Source organism: Arachis duranensis, chromosome 5 (assembly GCF_000817695.3).
Source record: "Arachis duranensis cultivar V14167 chromosome 5, aradu.V14167.gnm2.J7QH, whole genome shotgun sequence".
NCBI lineage: Eukaryota > Viridiplantae > Streptophyta > Magnoliopsida > Fabales > Fabaceae > Arachis > Arachis duranensis.
Window position 1 is genome coordinate 93,968,737 of NC_029776.3, and position 17,999 is coordinate 93,986,735.

At 38.2% G+C, this 17,999-nt stretch overlaps 2 protein-coding genes across 10 annotated transcripts in view; both read left to right on the forward strand.

The window, feature by feature from the left end:
• Positions 1-17,999, forward strand: part of LOC107490644 (pentatricopeptide repeat-containing protein At1g63130, mitochondrial) — a 114,170-nt gene that overhangs the window by 78,518 nt on the left and 17,653 nt on the right. The gene's annotated exons all lie outside the window — the stretch shown is intronic.
• LOC107490647 (putative pentatricopeptide repeat-containing protein At1g12700, mitochondrial) overlaps positions 1-17,999 on the forward strand; it is a 91,869-nt gene that overhangs the window by 68,906 nt on the left and 4,964 nt on the right. The window lies entirely within an intron of this gene.

Consider the following 17,999-nt stretch of genomic DNA (forward strand, 5'->3'; position numbering starts at 1 on the left):
TCAATCGATTGGGTAATATGACCAATCGATTGATTTTTGCAAAAACCATGCTTCCTTGCAATTTTCAATCGATTGTTTTGTGATAACATGTAGTCCAATCGATTGAGTTATGGGAACTTAAAATTTAATCGATTGTTTTGATAATCCAACCTATTGATTTTCAAATAAACACGATTTCACAACCCTGGACGAACGTCACGGATCAAATATAAACTTTTAATCGATTGGAATGGCCAAAAAATTTAGTACGATCAATGAAAGATCTAATTCGATTTATTACGATCAATGAAAGATCTAATTTGTTATTGTTTTTATTTTTTATTGTTAATAAACATAATAGATGAATAATAAAATAATAATTTATAAAATAAAAAATAATTTTTATAATTAAATAAAATATATAGGGTTAATTTGTAATTAAAATTAGAAAAGAGCTATTTAGCCGTTGTTAAAAATACTTAAAAAACATGTTTTGTTATGAGACCATTTAATAGTCTAAACGTTTTGTGACCATCGAATCATGTGGCAAAGGATTCGATGGTCCTATAATGTTTGGATCATTAAATGGTCCAATAATAAAACAATCATGTTTCTTAGAAAATCAATCGATTGGATTAACAAAACAATCGATTGAATTTCAGCTTTTCCATAACTCAGTCGATTGGACTATAGGTTATCTTAAAACAATCGATTGAAAATTGTAAGACAGTATGGTTTTTGCAAAAATGTCGATTGGTTATATTACCCAATCGATTGAACGATGACTAGAATGTTAATTTTTGATAATTCAATCGATTGTTTATATTACCCAATCGATTGAAGACTTCAAAGCAACTTAAGGTCTCACAATTCAATCGATTAATTGTGTTACCCAATTGATTGAAGTCATCAAAGTAATATGGATTTGTCTAATTCAATCGATTGGTTGTGCTTCTGCCGATGATGATGGTGCATTCGTTACAGGTAAAGTTGCTCGTGTGTTCATCCTTATCAAACTCAATATTAGGAAATTAAACTAAAAGAATCAACTAATTGATTAAAATGTTTTCTTATTTCAAGTATTAAGGTATGGATTCTCGATCCACAACTTTGTTCAACTGAACTGAATAATAGGAATTGCAGAACAGATCCATGCCTTTGGTATCACGTGGAAGAAAATAAATAATAATACTAGAAAGCAGAAAGCCACTGAGCTTTCTATATGATCAAATTTGACGGAAACATGATCAGGAATTCAGGATAGTTGAAACTGGTGGACTTGGATTTAACCTTCTTAGGAATAGAAAAGCCACTGGAAATTTTGGTCTGTTTTTAAATTTCATATTTCAATGCAATATTTACAACTTGGTTGTAATATTTAAGATTTAAGAACAGTACATATTATTTATTTAAGCCTCCGTGTATAGATAATCCTCTTGTTGTATCGGTCTTGGATGGAAGCACTCTCAATTTGTTATTAGAGGACGAGGATGATTTTGCTATGTTAGCCGAAAATCTGTTCACGGATTTAGATGTTGAAGATAAGGGAAAGATCAGCAAGAGTCAAATTTAGAATGCGCTGTCCCAGATGGGAGTTGATATGGGCATTCCTCCTTTCTCAGGCTCACTTTCTATTCATTGTTCTTGTTTCCAGGTTTATTATAGATTACCCAATCAATATTTGACATGAGGGCCTGCAACTTTGTCAGTTAATCAAATTGTTATTGATGATGTGTTTTGATTTGTCTAATATCTCATCCCTTTTTTGTTTCTTTTTGGTTCCATGAATTATTGTCTAAGCTATGTTAGATTGATAGGAGCAGGTAATATAATGCTATCATCTGTAAGACTGTAACAGACAATTGCATTCTTGTCTTAAGTTTTATATGGTATCAAAATGGTTTCCCAATGCATTTTAATAGAAATTTGCTGACGGCAGATTTTTACAAAATATTCTATCTTGAGAAAAAAAACAAAGATTTTAGCTTGCCCTGACTAGTGATTAGTCCCGAGGCTTATGTGACTCTGTTCGTTGTTCAATTCTGGAATGCAGAGGAGTTTGCATCACATTACCATAATTAGAAAACTTCAATAATAATATTAAATAAATAAATAAAAACTGATCCCTTGGATTGTGTTAAAACTGGTATTTATTGAATGAAAATGCAGAAATTACAATAGAATAGAAAATGATAGCAGAGGAATTTCGAGAGTCCTCTTCTCTCCTAGCCTGGCCTTTCCAAGTTTTTTCCTGCCCCAATACCTATTCGTAAGGGTGCACAAGACCCGATCCGGCCCGAAGACCCAGACCGGACCCGATGACTTCGGGGCTAATTTGGCCCAACTTCTTTATGGCCCGGTCGGACCCGAGGTTTCAATAGATGGCCCCGGTTATTTATTAAATCGGGTTCGGGCCAAGCCTCGGGTCACCCGGCCCCGGCCCGTTGGACCCGTGTAGTAGTTTGTTACTTAATATTTTGTTGTTATTGGTTGGTATGCCACTATAAGTTATTATTATTATGTTAATCTTATGTTAGTTGTTAACTTTGTTTTAATTGTCTTTTGAACTTTGAATGTTTAATGTGTAATTGATATAATTATTATTATGAAGTTTTAAATTATTATTGTTAGATTCTAAATTATTATTATGTGAATGTTGCAATGTTATGGAATAATTATTTTCCAAAATTTAGAGGTTCCAAAAATGTAGAATCTAATTTTTTGTGATGTCGTGATAAAGTTGATCAAGACCCGGGCTTCACCCGATCTAGACCCGGCTTAAGTGTGGCCCGAAAGTAACACGATTTCATCGAGTCTAGGATCGGGTAAGGGTCTCATAAATAGACTCGGTCATTATTTAGGGTCGGATTCGGGTCACGACGAACCTGGCTTCACCCGGCCTCATGTGCACCCCTACCTATTCGGTTCCTCCTTTTATTGCCTCACCCTCTCTCTAATCGAAATCTTCATAATCATGCAATTTCCCTGATTCTCCTCTGATTGATTCAATCAGTTATTACCTCCTAAAATCATGCAGTCCCTGATTCTCCTCTAACTAATTCAATCAGTTATTGCTTCCTAAAATAAATCAATTATTTAAATCAGTTATTCCTCCCTTTCCTTTATTATTTCGTCTAGAATAATGATAAGGTAAAGGGATCATTATCTTCCCTTTTTTAGATGCCTGCACTGCTGACTCAGCATTTTCCTTAGGGTATGTAACAATACCCTCCCCTTGAAGCATCACCTTGTCCTCAAGGTGAAAGGAGGGAAAACTGGCTTGGATCTCTCTTGCTGCCTCCCAAGAATTTTCAAATTCAGGGAGGTCCTTCCACTTGATCAAAACCTCCAGGTTCCCATAAGCCTTCTTTCTAACAGCCAGGGCTACCATTGGGTCAGTGTCGATAAAGTGAAGCCGCCGTGGACGTCGGCTCTCCAGGGCCGACATACTCCTCAGTCAAGGCTGCTGGTAGGGGTTGAACCTGAGTGCTGGGGTTTACACATTTCTTCAACAAGGAGACATGAAAAACTGGATGCACTCTTGCATTGGGGGGAAGCTTCAGCTTATAAGCAACTTGTCCAATTTTCTCTAGAATTTCATAGGGACCATAGAATCTAGCACTCAGCTTCTGGTTTACTCTCCGGGCCAGTGTCTTCATCCGGTAGGGTTGCAACTTGAGATATACATGTTCCCCTGGTTCAAAAACCACTTCTCGCCTCTTACGATCTGCATATGTTTTCATCCGGTTCTGCGCCCTTTCTAGTTGGAACCGCAGCTCGTCCAGCATCTGATTGCGTTCCCCCATTAGAACTCTAACTTCCTCAACCGCAGCCTCTTCCCCTCCTCTCAACAACGCGGGAGGTTCTCTCCCGTAGAGTGCCTTAAATGGAGTCATTTTGATGGAGCCATGATAATTGGTATTATACCAATATTTAGCCCAACTCAACCAGCGAGGCCACTGCGTTGGTTTGGAACCTGTGAAGCATCGAAGATAGGTCTCCACGCACTTGTTCACCGCTTCACTTTGTCCATCAGTTTGCAGGTGATGGGCCAAACTCATTTTTAGCGCTGTGCCTGCTGCCTTAAAAATTTCAGACCAGAAAGCACTCATGAAGAGTCTATCTCGGTCGGAAACAATGGAACTTGGGAAACCATGAAGCCTCACAACCTCCTTCACGAACAGCTCAGCCACTTCTTTGGCTGTGTATGGGTGAGAAAGGGGGAAAAAATGTGCATATTTGGTCAATCTATCCACCACCACAAAGATGGTGTCTTTCCCGGCAGCTTTCGGAAGCCCCCCAATGAAATCCATGGAAATATCCGACCAGACGTTGGTCGGAATTGGAAGTGGTTGCAGCAGGCCGACCGGTGATAAAGTGGAGTGTTTGTTCCTCTGGCACACCTCACATTGCTTCACATATTCCATGATAGTTCCCTTCATTCCTTCCCAAAACAAAACTCCTGATATCCTCTTGTAGGTTCTAAAGAACCCGGAATGCCCTCCTATCTTCGAATCATGGAATTCTCGGAGGAATTTAGGAATCCACTTGGAATGCTTCGAAATGACTAACCGGCCATGGTACAACAGCCTCCCATTGCGCCATTCATACCCAGCTGCTGTTTCTCTCCCCTGAATCAAGTCTTGGATAATCCCTTGTAGCTTGGGATCTTGCTGGACTTCTTCCTCTATGCCTTCCCAATCTGCTGTGGACACTACTGAAACTGCTGCAAACTGAAATTTCCTGGAGAGTGCGTCAGCCACTCGGTTATCACTTCCCGCCTTGTATTTGATCTCAAAGTCGTACCCGAGCAGCTTAGTTATCCATTTTTGCTGTTCTTCTCCACCAATCCTCTGATCAACCAAAAATTTGAGGCTTTTTTGATCCGTGTAAACCGTGAATCGCCGTCCTAAGAGGTAATGTCTCCACCTTTTGATGGCCAACACGATGGCCATCAGCTCCCTCTCATACACGGATTTGGCTTGGGCCCTCTCTGAGAGTTTCTGGCTCATAAATGCTATGGGTCTGCCCTCTTATAACAGCACCGCCCCAATTCCTTTTCCAGAAGCATCGGTCTCTAAAGCAAATGGCTTGGAAAAAGATGGAATGGCTAATACCGGCACGGTCACCATAGCCTTCTTCAATTGTTCAAAGGCTGCCTGCGCGTCACTTCCCCATCGAAAACAGTCTTTCTTCAACAGTTGCGTGAGAGGCCAGGCGATGGCCCCATAGTTCTTCACAAACCGGCGGTAGTATCCGGTCAACCCCAAAAAACCCCGCAACCCTTTTAAATCCTTCAGAATGGGCCAATCTACCATGTCTTGTATTTTCTGAGGGTCTGCAGCCACCCCTTCATTGGAAATCACATGCCCCAAGTAATCAATCTTCTCTTGGGTGAATTTGCACTTCTTCTTGTTGAGGAAGAGTTTATGGCTCTGGAGGACCGTGAATATTTGTCGCAAGTGATCCCAATGATCCTCTAAACTGCTACTATAAACAAGAATATCGTCAAAAAACACCAGAATAAATTTCCTCAGGAAAGGCCTCAATACCTGGTTCATCAGTGCCTGGAAAGTGGAAGGGGCGTTGGTAAGCCCAAAGGGCATCACCATGAACTCATAATGGCCCTCATGAGTTCGGGATGCTGTCTTGGGAATGTCCTCTTCCCGCATACGAATCTGGTGGTATCCCGATTTAAGGTCGAGCTTCGAAAACACCCTTGCTTCTCCCACCTCATCCAACAGCTCTTCGATGATCGGAATGGGAAACTTGTAGGCCACCGTGATCCGGTTCAAGGCCCTGTAGTCTACGCAAAACCGCCAACCACCATCCTTCTTCTTGACTAAAATGACTGGAATCGAGAACGGGCTGGTGCTGGGCCGAATTATTCCCGAACTCAACATCTCCTCTACTATTTTCTCAATCTCGGTCTTCTGGTAATGGGGATAATGATATGGCCTAATGCGAGGAATTGCTGATCCCTCCTTCAAGATTATGGCATGATCTTGTTCTCTCTTGGGAGGTAGTCCCTCCGGTGTGCTAAATAAGTCCCCAAAAGATTGTAGAAATTGCTCAACATCTCCAGAAAAGGGTTCTGCAGGTTGGGTTTCAGTGGCTGCCAGGACAGGGGTGAGACAAAACCTTCTTCTTGATTCTTTAGCGCTTGCAAGGTAGTCTTCCAAGAGGCCTTACTTCTGCTTAGTGAAGGATCTCCCTGCAAATGGAATTCCTTATCTCCTTGCTTCCAGCTCAAAGTTAATTCATTATAATCCCCCACAAATTTTTCCAAGCTGGCCAGCCATCCTACTCCAAGAACAACCTCTGAACAGCCCAGTTTCATAACAAAAAAACTCTGAATAATTGGAATTCCTTGAATAGTCACCTGCAGTTTCTCACAGCCCTCATGTCCCCTTTCTATGGCACCATTCCTTACTTCTACTCGAAATTCCCGTACTCTTTTCACTGGCAGGGACAGTTGCCTAACCACCTCGGTGGCTATGAAGTTTGCCGACGCTCCTGGGTCTATGAGCACCATCACTTCCTGGTCCATGATCGCCCCTCTCACCTTGAAGGTTTTGTGTGTTGTCAATCCCCAAAAACTATAGGAAGACAACTGCAGTTCAACTCCTTTGGGTTCCTCCACTGGCAATTCTGACCTCTCATCCTCCTGCTCGGCTTCGTGGTCTTCTTCTTATTCTTCAATCAACAAAATCTTGTAGTGTTTCATAGGACAGACATGGGTCGGTCCCCACTTCTCTCCACAACAAAAACATAAGCCTTTCCGCTGTCGCTCTGCCCACTCCTCATCGGAGAGTCGCCGTGTTCCACTGCCTGTAGTATAGTGGTGAGTATTCCCGCCTGTCACGCGGGTGACCCGGGTTCGATCCCCGGCAACGGCGCCATTTTGACGATTGGATTTTTGACGGTTTAGAATTTCACTAATGAAATCTCGTTGTAAAGTATAGTCTCTAAACCAATCACTAATCCTTTCATACAAAAGATTGTTTGTCACAAGTAACAAACCCCTAATTTTATAAACCGAAGTATTCAAACCTCGGGTCGTTCTCCCTAGGAATTACAATAAAGTGTCTTGTTATTGGTTATGAGTTATTTTGGGGTTTTGGATAAGAAACATGAAAGATAAATGGCAAGAAAGTAAACTAATGGCTAAAAAGGTCTTGGCAAGGGTTGGTGGTCAAGGATCTCTATCCTAATCACTAACCACAATATGAGAATTGGCAAGGATTAATCTCATTAAATCATCCTCTAACTAGTAGTAAAGGAAAGTCAAATGAGCTATATCAATCCTAGTCCATAAGTCCTAACTCTCCACTAATTCAATTAGTGAGAACTAGAGTCAATGGCTCTCAATCATCAATCACTTGGACATTAGTAACTCAAGAGGTCCTAAGTTACCTTTCCAAGCCAAGAGTATAAAATCCTACTCTAAAATCCAACCAAGCATTTCATCAAACACTTAGAAGGCATAAAAGGGAAACATAGTAAATCAACAACAAGAACAAAATCTAAAAACAATTATTGAAAGGAATTAACAACACAAATCAAAAGGAACACAATTATTATGATTTACCTTGAATTGATTTGAAAGAGAAAGGAAGGAACAAAAGTGGATCTACAATCAAAGTATAAGAACAACATAAAGGAAATTACAACACAAGAATAGAGGGAGATGAATGTAACAACAAAGAATTGAAATGTAGAAGTAGAAGAAAGCAAAGATTAAAACCTAGATCTAAGAACTAATCCTAATCCTAATCCTAATTCTAGAGAGAAGTGAGAGCTTCTCTCTCTAGAAACTACTTCTAAAACTTAACTATACTAAAACTAAACTAATGGTAACTTACATCTAAGGTATGAAAAGTATATTGATTCCCCTTCAGTCCTTGACTTAAATAGCATCAGAAATGAGTTGGATTGGGCCCATAAGGCTTCTAAAATCGTTGGCTACATGTTGCATTAAGTGAACCAGATGGCAGCAACGGCGCGTGCGCGTACTTTGCGCGTGCGCGCCACCATACGTGTAGCAACTAAGGCAAATCTTATATCGTTTCGAAGCCCCGGATGTTAGCTTTCTAACCCAACTGGAACCGCATCATTTGGACCTCTGTAGCTCAAGTTATGGTCGTTTAAGTGCGAAGAGGTCGGCTTGACAGCTTTCCGGTTCTTTCATTTCTCCATGAGTTCTCCAACTTTTCATGCTTTCTTTCTTCATTCCCTTGATCCAATCTTTGCCTCCTAAACCTTAAATCACTTAACAAACATATCAAGGCATCTAATGGAATCAAGGAGAATTAGATTTAGCTATTTTAAGTCCTAAAAAGCATGTTTTCACTCTTAAGCACAATTAAAGGAGAATATACAAAACCATGCTATTTCAATGGATAAATGTGAGTGAAAGGTGATAAAATCCCCTAAAATCGATACAAGATAAACCCTACAAATGGGGTTTGTCACGCCGCCTCCCCCAACCGAGCTCGAGTTAGTGCTAGCGCGTGTGATCGAAGGGGCTCAGTTGGTGTTGGGTCCCGATTCCACTCTCACTCCGCTTCTGGAATCATGTAAGTTGGGTCGAGTCCAGTTAGGATTTTTTGGAAATCCCATGCTGATAGATCCAGGTCCCCCCGACCCGCCTCCTTTGGATCCTCCTTCTCCTTTTCTGCCCGTCGGGTTCACTCCGGAATCCTGCCAGGCACGGTTTCTCCACTCAATCGCCATGGCTCTATCCATCAACACCGGCAGATTATCAAAGCTTGCCACGTCCAGTTCTGCCTGAATCTCCCTTCTAAGGCCGTTCACAAAAATACACATGAGAGTCTCTGCCCCGAGGTTTCGTTGTGTCCTGGCCGATGCTTCAAAATCTCTTCGGTACTGTGCGACATCTTCGACTTGGCGCACCTGTAACAGCGGAGCCATTGGGTTAAGAGCTGCTTCGAGTTGGAACCTCTTTAGGAGGTCTTGCTTGAACCTCATCCAGGTATGAAAAGGAGTGTGCTCTTCCCACCATTCGAACCAGGTGAGGGCCTCCCCTTCCAAAGCCAGTGTTGCGAAATCCAGCCTCTGCGCCGTAACTACTCCGATTACCCTGAAGTAGCGTTCCATTCTCATCAACCAGCCATTCGGATCCTCCCCCGAGAATACCGGTAAGTTAAGCTTTCGAATTGGTTCGAATCTCCTCTGCCCTTCGTCTCCTGCACCGTTCCCTTCTACCCTCTCGTCATCTTACTCGTTCCTTCCACCGTCATTTTCTCCTCCGGTGTCGTTTGCACCAGCGCCTCCACCTTGGTGCTGTTGAGGTAGCCACTCCCTTATTTGTCTCAACATATTTGCTGAAAATGCCTCCAAGGATCGTTGTTGAGCTTCCTGTAACTCCTCAATCCGTTTCTCTACCGCATCCAACCTTGACTCCATGGCAGCTCGCGTGGACACCATGCACAGAACACCCAGAACCGGTGCTCTGATACCAGTTGTTAAAACTGGTATTTATTGAATGAAAATGCGGAAATTACAATAGAATAGAAAATGATAGCAGAGGAATTTCAAGAGTCCTCTTCTCTCCTAGCCTAGGCCTTTCCAAGTCTTTTCCTGCCCCAATACCTATTCGGTTCCTCCTTTTATTGCCTCACCCTCTCTCTAATCGAAATCTTCATAATGATGCAATTTCCCTGATTCTCCTCTGATTGATTCAATCAGTTATTGCCTCCTAAAATCATGCAATCCCTGATTCTCCTCTCACTGATTCAATCAGTTATTGCTTCCTAAAATAAATCAATTATTTAAATCAGTTATTCCTCCCTTTCCTTTATTATTTCGTCTAGAATAATGATAAGATAAAGGGATCATTATCTTCCCTTTTTTAGATGCCTTTATTATTTCGTCTAGAATAATGATAAGGTAAAGGGATCATTATCTTCCCTTTTTTAGATGCCTGCACTGCTGACTCAGCATTTTCCTTAGAGTATGTAACAGATTGTCATGGTCTTACAGGGGTATTTACAATTGAGAAATCTATATGCATTCTATCTTTCACCACTCAAAATTATTGAGGGTATGCAAGATCATAAGCTATATGTTATACAACATAACTGTGAGTCTGTGACTTTGTTTATTGACGATCATGACTCATCACATTGTGAACTAATTTTTTTGTCGGTTGTGCACTCAGTTTGATTAACTGAGTACTCCGATAAAAACTAATATTTTTTAGCGCAAATGAGCAGAATTTCCTCAGCTAAATGACTTGTTGAGAAAACATGGAGCGCATGGAGAGGAAGAATTGGGTCAGGCACAATTTGCACAGCTTCTCCAGTCTGTACTACAAGATCTGGAAGAGGAACTTTCTAAAAAGAATGTTGTTTATATCTACAATATTCAAATCATAAATGGCTCTAAGCTAAGACAGGTATTTTGTCCCCCTCCTTTGTGGCTACATCATGTATCTTCATTTTGTAAAGTTTGACTTCTGGCCTTCTCTCTAGTTTACAGAAGAGTAATGCATCATCATCGTGATTAAAATAAAAAAAATGAAAAAAAAGTAAAAAACGGCGTAGTAGACAATTCAATCGATTGGATAGCACAACCAATCAATTGAATTTGACAAATTCATATTGCTTTGATGACTTCAATCGGTTGGGTATCACAACCAATCGATTGAATTGTGAGTCCTCAAGTTGCTTTAAAGTCTTCAATCGATTGGGTAATATAAACAATTGATTGAATTATCAAAAACCCACATTCTAGTGATCGTTCAATCGATTGTTTCGTGATAAGCTGTAGTCCAATCAACTGAGTTATGGAAAAGCTGAAATTCAATCGATTGTTTTGTTAATCCAATCAATTGATTTTCTAAAAAACACGATTTCAGACGAATGTCATGGATCTAAGATCGATTTTTAATCGATTGGGATTGCCAAAAAGTTTATTACGATCAATAGAAGATCTAATTCGTTATTGTTTTGTTTTTTATTGTACGATCAATGGAAGATATAATTCGTTATTGTTTTTGTTTTTTATTGTTAATAAACATAATAGATGATTGATAAAATAATAATTTACAAAATAAAAAATAATTTTTATAATTAAATAAAATATATAGGATTAATTTGTAATTAAAATTAGAAAAGAACTATTTAGTAATTATTAAAAAACTTAAAAAACATGTTTTGTTATGGGATCATTTAATGGTCCAAACGTTCTGGTCCAAACGTTCTAGGACCATCAAATCTTTTGTCTGATAACTTCTATATCCAATGTTAGCCAAAATAAGTGAACAAATCAATAGAGAAAAAAACTATTAAGAAGGTTAAAACTGAAAATCTATAAATTATTTTAAAATAAGCCATTAAAGAAAAGTAAGTAGGCAATTTAAGCATAATCTTATTCATAATAGCAAAACTTTTTTTTGAGTATGCAAACTCACTACATGAATCAAGTAATTAAGTAATGGCATTTAGGATTTCGCTCAATGAAACCCTAAACCATACAAAAAATTTTCATGTTAGTGAACTGCACTAAACCAATATTAACTTGAGAAAACATAAAAGTTTAGCAAAAGCCAATATTAACTTGAGTAATAGTTTTCTTCCACTTTTCATCTTCTTTAGAAAGGATATGTTCCTGTGTATACATTTCCTTCAGCTACGTCGCCGAGATATTTTCCATGCTTGAGAGGGATCATACTCCTAAATTTTTTTCCTTTTAAGTTGTTCATAATTTTCATCAGTACATCAAAAAGAGCAAAAAAAATGACTTGACAATAACCTAAAATCAGCACACCAAACCCATGCATGCAATGTGATAAATCAGAAACAAAAAACTACTTAGTTTTTTCAAAAATATCGGCAAATTTAGAAATTCAGAAACACAATATCTCTCAACTATGCTCTATGCTTCATTTGTTGTCATAAATAACAAAGCATGGAGTTTAATGAGAATACAAAACCTACAATTTAATAAGAATACATCTATGGTAAACACTGCTAAAAAAAATAGTAAAAACTTAAAAATTTAGAGAAAGATAATTAGAATAAAATGATTAATATTGCACCAACTACATAAATAAAATTTCAACACAATAGTATAAAATCAACAAAAAGAAAAAGCATCCTAATAAGCATGACACGGAGAGCAGCAAGATATTAGTATCTACATATAAGAACAAAAAAATATACGAATATAAAAGGGAGAAACTTAGAAGATCCAATTTTATTATGTATTTATTTATTTATAATGAAAAATTACCTCCAATGTACTTTTTTTTAAACCAAAAATAAAAGACTCGAACCCGCAATCTCTTAATTGAGTATGGAGAGACTATGCCATTTAAGCTATTATTTATTGGCTCCAATGTACTTCTATTAGAAGTAACATTCATCGAATTTATCATCACCTATAATGTTATTCAAATTGTCTGTAGGACAGAACCCATAAATAATCAATAAGGTAACAATTTTATTGTGCAAGAACATGAAAAACAAAAGGATATATTTTTAGTTTTTGTTTTTGAAATTTTAAATAGAAAGATGACAAAAACGGTCTCGGCTTTTTCCAAAATTTCCTACACAATGTTTTAAATTGGAAACAGAAAACAAATACCCTCAGTTAAATTTATAGAAAAACAAAAGAGAACAGGTAGTATGAATTGCTCAGATTTAATGCTTTTATTAAGTAATATTGCAATAGTAAACTTTTCCGTTTGAACATTTAAGTCAACCATTTTGATTAAACAGAAGAAAAATAGATGTACTAAAAAATATATATATGGTGCTTCAATTCATTGACTGATACCAGAAGACCATAAGCCAAAAGGAACTGCATTACATCTGGACCATTTTTTTTAATAACACTTGCAGTGCTAATTTTATTTGAGAAGCATTTTAAAGCCACTTCAAGTGTTGCATGATTAGGATAGCCATTTGCCGACCAGAAGGCCACAATTATGCATAAAATAAACAAAATTAAATAGAGATTATGAAACCTCTAGCTTACTATCAGTTGAAGCTTCATTTCAGAAGTAACAATACATAATGTTAGGGAAGTAAATTTTCAAACAATCTAGTTGCTGATTACCTTAGTCATGTATTTCCACAGATACTATTTCCACTTTCCATTTTGGTTCACTAAAGGTCTAATCATGTTCAATAAAAACAGAACTATTAATGATTACCCAATATTCCAAACAACCACAACTATATAAAAATGTTTCAAATTGGGATAACATAAAGAGAAGCTAAAAAATTTGACACAAACCCATATTGGAATTACTCCACAACAACCGATTCAGCTCCTGGGAGAACTGCCTTGCTCCAGCAAATGCCTCTGGCTTCAGCACCAAAGAGAACCGCCTCATCTTCATTTTCTATACAAAAAAAAATTGTAACTGCAATATGATACAATTAAAAAAACATAATATCATCTAATTTCACATGGAGGAAATAAGAAGGCATAATCATCAAGTTAAATACTATGTTCACATTTAATGTTAGAGAACATAATTATTCATCAAGAAAAACAGAATAGTAGCATATGGATATTCTGAATTCGTATCTTAATAGAACTAATTAATTCCTTGCCCTTTATGAAACACACAGAGATCTGATGTTAAATCTTTTTAATATGGCTTGAAGAAAACATTATTCAACCTTATATAAATTTATTATACTATGTAGGAATCCAAAAAAGAAACAAAATAGAAGTTACTTTATATAAGAAACCAAATTTTATATGATAGAGTGAAATGGTGCTTTGTGGATACTGTGCTAAAGAAGATGGGCTTTGGTAGAACTTGGAGGGCATGGATAAGGGAGTGTATTAGATCTGCATCTATCTCGATTCTGGTAAATGGGTCACCATTGAAACCTTTTAAGATGGAGAGGGGACTCTGTCAAGGCGACCCATTATCACCATTTTTGTTTATTCTGGTGGTTGATGTGCTTAACAGAATGATTGGGGAGGCGGTTAGGAACGGTCGAATATCTCCACTCTTAGTTGGTAGAGATAATATAGAGTTATCACACTTACAATTCGCTGATGACACTATATTATTCTGTCTGCCGGAGGAGGAGACAGAGAGAAACTATCAGAGGCTGTTAAGGTGCTTTGAAATTATGTCTGGTTTGAGCATTAACTTTGAAAAATCCAACTTGATACCAGTGAACTGCAGCCAGAGGTGTGTAAGACGAATGTGTCAGCTACTGGATTGTCAGGAGGCGACCCTACCGGTGAGGTATCTTGGTATTAGTCTAGGAGCAAACCCGCAGTTGGTAAAAACTTGAAAGCCGGTTATAGATAAGGTGGAAGAGAAACTCAACTTGTGAAAATCAAATATTCTAAGTAAGGCTAGGAAGCTGGTACTCATTAAGTCGATAATCAATAGCCTGCCTATTTACTATTTGAGTTTGTACAAGATGTCAAATGCGGTTGCTCGAAGAATCATCTCTCTACAGAGGAGGTTCTTCTGGGGAAAGAAGGATGGACGACCTGGAATGGCTCTTGTGATGTGGGAGATGATCCAGACACCTAAGAAATTAGGATGATTGGGGGTGGGTGATGCGGTAATTCGTAATGCGGCTTTACTGTTTAAATGGTGGTGGCGCTTCTCAAAGGAGGATTGTCCCCTATGGAAGAAGATTGTGTGCTCCTATAATAGCTTGAACCTAAATCATTTGCTGTCAACTTAGAAACTATCAGAAAGAGGAGACCCGTGGAGAGACGTATGCAGGTACACATAAAGGAGTAACATGTAAGGCAGAAGATGATTGATGGCTTTGCTATAGAAGTAGGGGATGATAGATCTACCAGATTTTGGGAGGATACATGGCTCTAAGTGGGGAAGTTGAAAGACTCCTTTTTGAGACTTTTATTGATTTTAAAAAAAAAGAATCAGTAATTGGAGATTGTGGATTCTGGGATGGGATTGAGTGGGTTTGGCACTTCCAATGGAGGAGGAAACTACGTCAATGGGAGATAGACACCTTAGACCAGATGCTTCATGTCTTGCAATCTGTTAAATTGATAGCAGAAGTGCAAGATAGAGTGGTGTGGAAATCTGACAACGAAAGCGTTTATTCGACTAACTCATTTGTGTAGGTTTTGCAGGAAGAGACTCTGGATGAGGAGCTTCTGAGATTCAGATTCACAAAGAAAATTTGGAAAGGTTAGTTCCACCTCGAGTCGAGTTATTCACTTGGTTTGTTTTGGTAGGCCGGGTCAATACAAAGGATCGGCTAAAGAGGTACAAAATGATAATGTGTGCGTGTTGTGCAAGAAAGATGTTAAAAATATTCAACACTTATTTGTTCCTTGTGAGTACTCTTGGCAGGTGTGGTGTGTATACATCTCAGAATTTGAACAGGTGTCGATTGCCCCCGATACTTTGAAAGAACACTTTGAGAGTTGGAGATCAATGCCGATGAGAAAAGAGAGGCGCAAGTTTTGGCTAGTTGGGTTCTTCTCAACTATATGAAACATTTGGTTGCGACAGAATAATGTCATATTTTAGAGCAAGACAACAGGAGTCGTAGAATGTGTGGGTCAAACATCTTCATGTGCTGTAGAGTGGTGTGGTAAATAATTCTTGTTATTGATATTTGTGATAGATTAGTTCTTAATATGCCGAATTGAGGAGTAACATAGCTTAGAAAAAACAAATCCTTTGTTAGGAACATATATATATATATATATATATGGTGCCATCTCTGGTGGCCCTTTATGTTCAGTGGCTATGCTAGTCAGTGGCTATGCTAGCTAAAAGCCAGAGACCAATCAAAACGTGACAGGTAAAAGATAGAATTGCAGCTGACTAAGGATTTGACATGGTTAAAGACACGGTAAATTTTCTAATAAAGCACGGTGAATTAGTTAGGAGGAGTTAATTACTAGCCGATGATTTTTTTCTTGGACAATGTTTGGACTGGGCAGCCCAATCCGAGCCGGACTTGGATCTATAACTTGTTCCCCACCTAAGTCCAGATTGGCAACTCTCTTCATCTTCAACATTCTTCATCTTCCTCCTCAAGGTTCCGTCACATTGCGGTCCTGCATGGAGTTCTGCGCTGCCGCCTGTCCTTGCACGAAGCTCTTCCACGACGCCGCCTGTCCCTGACTGTTGCTGTGCTGCTGCAAGATCGTATGAATTGGCACACGTTTCTCACCCGTTGTGGTCCTTCCATGGCCGGCCAGTGCTAGTTTCGGGGCATACCCGTTGTTTTAATATTATATATTTTCGGAATAAACTAATCTGTTAGAAGGTTTAAAATCCACACTGAACTCAAAAAATTAAAGTCCAGACAAACCCAACCTATTATCTTCTTCAATCTCTTCCTCCCAACTAAAGAGTGGATCATTGCCGAAGTGCCCGCATCCTCCTCCTCAAGTCTTAGCTGAAGACAGAACCATATCGTTTCATCCCTTCAGGGCACTGTTCAGCGCAGACTCTCAAACTATAACTATCAGCTCCTTTTCGTTTCTCATGTCCAGAGATTAGAGTCTCAACCTCATTCAAAGTGAAGTTTGAAGACATAGAGTTTGTTGGTTTGTTAGAGAAGGATGAAGACTTTATGAAAAGACCCCTTGTTAACTTAAGTTAGATTAAATTTCTAGTACTCTATAACAGCTAAATTTGGTGCATTGCTTCTTTGGCTTGGGGTTGGACTTGCCCAAAAGAAAACAAAAAGGCTATCCAAGATGAAGGCGACGATGCAAATTGGTGACAATGGCCACGGGAAAGATGAAGGCGACGATGCAAATTGGTGGCAATGGCCACGGGAGGATTGGCTATGAAAGGTGATAAAGGGACAACTACAATTACCTTTTTAACCTTTGGTCATTAATAAATATTTAAAATTATTTCTGGTAAAAATATTTTAGTTACCTATCTTGGATTAATGATGATGATTAACTTTATAATTACAAATCTAACTATTATAGAAATATTCATTCAATTGGAGCCAATATGTCACACATGGCTAAATTGGTTACTTGACCCGGGGCCTCCTCCATCCACACATAGTTTGGAGTGGTAATTGCCAATTGGGCTTGTAAATCTCATTAAATTAGTAAATAATTAGTTGATAAATTAATTCTTGATAAAGAAGATTAGAAATATGAATATTATATCAAATTAGGATATAACTCATCGAAACGAAAATTTTGACACTAATTTTAAAGAAATTGGTCTAAGATTGAAACGAACAGGGCCGAACCGAATTTAAACCAGGCTCGTGAGCCCAACCGGGCCAATCTTTTAAAGAAATGCAGGGTCGGCAAGATGAAGCCAATGCTGAAAGGGTCTAAACTTCTGTCTTAAAATGCTACATTTCACTGTCAAAAAGAAAAAGATGAAAATGAAAGAATTATTTAATTAGAAGTTCCAATACATTTTGCAAATAAAATTTTCACCCAAAAAATTATGTGATATTTTTAAATAGTATAATTCAAAGAAAGGAGTGTACTTTTAACCCCTTTTTTGTTTCAAGAATAAGGTTATAACCTTTGTCATTGGAAATTGAAATTACAAAAAGATAAAAGAAAATGTAGGAAATGAAAATTATAAAATGGTGCCTCATGGAATAGAATTCATGATTATTTGCAGAAGAATGAAAAATTCTTCATCTAAATAAACATATATACTCGTCAGTGTTAAGATCGCAAATGCTGCCAAGTGCTAACACAGTTTGGAATGCAATATCAAACCATCAAGTGACAAGTCAGAATAAGAAATTCAACAGGAGAAAACATTACGACAAAGGTCCAGATACCAATGGGATGAACCTAGTTACCAACAAACAGCAGCATATATGCATTGTTTTTCATTTTATAATTAATACTATGACAAGTAATTTATTTAATCCCGGATAATAAAGACAAAAAAGTAGTAGAGTTGAAGAAAAGTGCTCGGCAATTGAAAATGAGAATAAAGATAGAAATCATAGGATTAAAGAGGCAGAAGAAGCATAAATTAAAGCAACACAAACTCGAGAAAAATTATAAACTGATCCAGACAC